At 43.3% G+C, this 2500-nt stretch overlaps 6 non-coding genes across 6 annotated transcripts; all 6 read right to left on the bottom strand.

Annotated features, from left to right (window-relative positions):
- Nucleotides 1-156: 156 nt before the first annotated feature.
- On the bottom strand, nt 157-274 carry LOC149022277 (5S ribosomal RNA). The gene has a single exon (XR_016172535.1). It is a non-coding gene; the product is annotated as a 5S ribosomal RNA (ribosomal RNA).
- Nucleotides 275-576: 302 nt separating this feature from the next.
- Nucleotides 577-695, bottom strand: LOC149022278 (5S ribosomal RNA). Its single transcript, XR_016172709.1, has one exon. It is a non-coding gene; the product is annotated as a 5S ribosomal RNA (ribosomal RNA).
- A 303-nt stretch (nt 696-998) lies between these two features.
- LOC149022279 (5S ribosomal RNA) lies at nt 999-1117 on the bottom strand. Its single transcript, XR_016172523.1, has one exon. It is a non-coding gene; the product is annotated as a 5S ribosomal RNA (ribosomal RNA).
- Nucleotides 1118-1429: 312 nt separating this feature from the next.
- On the bottom strand, nt 1430-1548 carry LOC149022280 (5S ribosomal RNA). Its single transcript, XR_016172695.1, has one exon. It is a non-coding gene; the product is annotated as a 5S ribosomal RNA (ribosomal RNA).
- A 304-nt stretch (nt 1549-1852) lies between these two features.
- On the bottom strand, nt 1853-1971 carry LOC149022281 (5S ribosomal RNA). Its single transcript, XR_016172710.1, has one exon. It is a non-coding gene; the product is annotated as a 5S ribosomal RNA (ribosomal RNA).
- A 313-nt stretch (nt 1972-2284) lies between these two features.
- Nucleotides 2285-2403, bottom strand: LOC149022282 (5S ribosomal RNA). The gene has a single exon (XR_016172711.1). It is a non-coding gene; the product is annotated as a 5S ribosomal RNA (ribosomal RNA).
- Nucleotides 2404-2500: the final 97 nt, after the last annotated feature.

A 2500-nucleotide genomic window follows, 5' to 3' on the forward strand; every position in this document is an offset into this window, starting at 1 on the left:
AACGTTAGGTTTTTGTCTATCAGTGGGACCCGCACGCAAAAATCACTTTATAAATAATATGGGAGACCAAACAATACCCCCCCCCCCCCCCCCTAAAAAAAAAAAAAAAACAAAAATGGCCAAAAATTAAATAAAAATACCGACGGCATTGAAAAAGGGGTGCAACACGAGGACTTCCCAGGAGGTCACCCATCCTAGTACTACTCCGCCCAAGCACGCTTAACTTCGGAGTTCTGATGGGATCCGGTGCATTAGTGCTGGTATGATCGCACCCGATAATATTCTTCCACGTCATTTACTTATACCGTCTCTCGGACCGTATTATGTTTTTCGAAGATCTCATCAATCGGAACACAACTCAGAGAGTTTTTCGTTGGATTTGCTCTATTTCTCCGATGTTTCTTCGATCGACCTCGAAGAGTCCGAACGTTAGGTTTTTGTCTATCAGTGGGACCCGCACGCAAAAATCACTTTATAAATAATATGGGAGACCAAACAATACCCCCCCCCCCCAAAAAAAAAAAAAAAAACTAAAATGGCCAAAAATTAAATAAAAATACCGACGGCATTGAAAAAGGGGTGCAACACGAGGACTTCCCAGGAGGTCACCCATCCTAGTACTACTCTCGCCCAAGCACGCTTAACTTCGGAGTTCTGATGGGATCCGGTGCATTAGTGCTGGTATGATCGCACCCGATAATATTCTTCCACGTCATTTACTTATACCGTCTCTCTGACCGTATTATGTTTTTCGAAGATCTCATCAATCGGAACACAACTCAGAGAGTTTTTCGTTGGATTTGCTCTATTTCTCCGATGTTTCTTCGATCGACCTCGAAGAGTCCGAACGTTAGGTTTTTGTCTATCAGTGGGACCCGCACGCAAAAATCACTTTATAAATAATATGGGAGACCAAACAATACCCCCCCCCCCCCCAAAAAAAAAAAAAAAACCAAAATGGCCAAAAATTAAATAAAAATACCGACGGCATTGAAAAAGGGGTGCAACACGAGGACTTCCCAGGAGGTCACCCATCCTAGTACTACTCGCGCCCAAGCACGCTTAACTTCGGAGTTCTGATGGGATCCGGTGCATTAGTGCTGGTATGATCGCACCCGATAATATTCTTCCACGTCATTTACTTATACCGTCTCTCGACCGTATTATGTTTTTCGAAGATCTCATCAATCGGAACACAACTCAGAGAGTTTTTCGTTGGATTTGCTCTATTTCTCCGATGTTTCTTCGATCGACCTCGAAGAGTCCGAACGTTAGGTTTTTGTCTATCAGTGGGACCCGCACGCAAAAAAATCACTTTATAAATAATATGGGAGACCAAACAATACCCCCCCCCCCCCCAAAAAAAAAAAAAAAAAAAAAAAACTAAAATGGCCAAAAATTAAATAAAAATACCGACGGCATTGAAAAAGGGGTGCAACACGAGGACTTCCCAGGAGGTCACCCATCCTAGTACTACTCTCGCCCAAGCACGCTTAACTTCGGAGTTCTGATGGGATCCGGTGCATTAGTGCCGGTATGATCGCACCCGATAATATTCTTCCACGTCATTTACTTATACCGTCTCTCGACCGTATTATGTTTTTCGAAGATCTCATCAATCGGAACACAACTCAGAGAGTTTTTCGTTGGATTTGCTCTATTTCTCCGATGTTTCTTCGATCGACCTCGAAGAGTCCGAACGTTAGGTTTTTGTCTATCAGTGGGACCCGCACGCAAAAATCACTTTATAAATAATATGGGAGACCAAACAATACCCCCCCCCCCAAAAAAAAAAAAAAAAAAACCTAAAAATGGCCAAAAATTAAATAAAAATACCGACGGCATTGAAAAAGGGGTGCAACACGAGGACTTCCCAGGAGGTCACCCATCCTAGTACTACTCTCGCCCAAGCACGCTTAACTTCGGAGTTCTGATGGGATCCGGTGCATTAGTGCTGGTATGATCGCACCCGATAATATTCTTCCACGTCATTTACTTATACCGTCTCTCGGACCGTATTATGTTTTTCGAAGATCTCATCAATCGGAACACAACTCAGAGAGTTTTTCGTTGGATTTGCTCTATTTCTCCGATGTTTCTTCGATCGACCTCGAAGAGTCCGAACGTTAGGTTTTTGTCTATCAGTGGGACCCGCACGCAAAAATCACTTTATAAATAATATGGGAGACCAAACAATACCCCCCCCCCCCCCCCCTAAAAAAAAAAAAAAACCCAAAAACTAAATGGCCAAAAATTAAATAAAAATACCGACGGCATTGAAAAAGGGGTGCAACACGAGGACTTCCCAGGAGGTCACCCATCCTAGTACTACTCTCGCCCAAGCACGCTTAACTTCGGAGTTCTGATGGGATCCGGTGCATTAGTGCTGGTATGATCGCACCCGATAATATTCTTCCACGTCATTTACTTATACCGTCTCTCGGACCGTATTATGTTTTTCGAAGATCTCATCAATCGGAACACAACTCAGAGAGTTTTT

The sequence above is a fragment of the Hakea prostrata genome, chromosome 3 (assembly GCF_041222555.1).
Source record: "Hakea prostrata isolate BN-2017 chromosome 3, UWA_Hpros_2, whole genome shotgun sequence".
Taxonomy (NCBI): Eukaryota; Viridiplantae; Streptophyta; class Magnoliopsida; order Proteales; family Proteaceae; genus Hakea; species Hakea prostrata.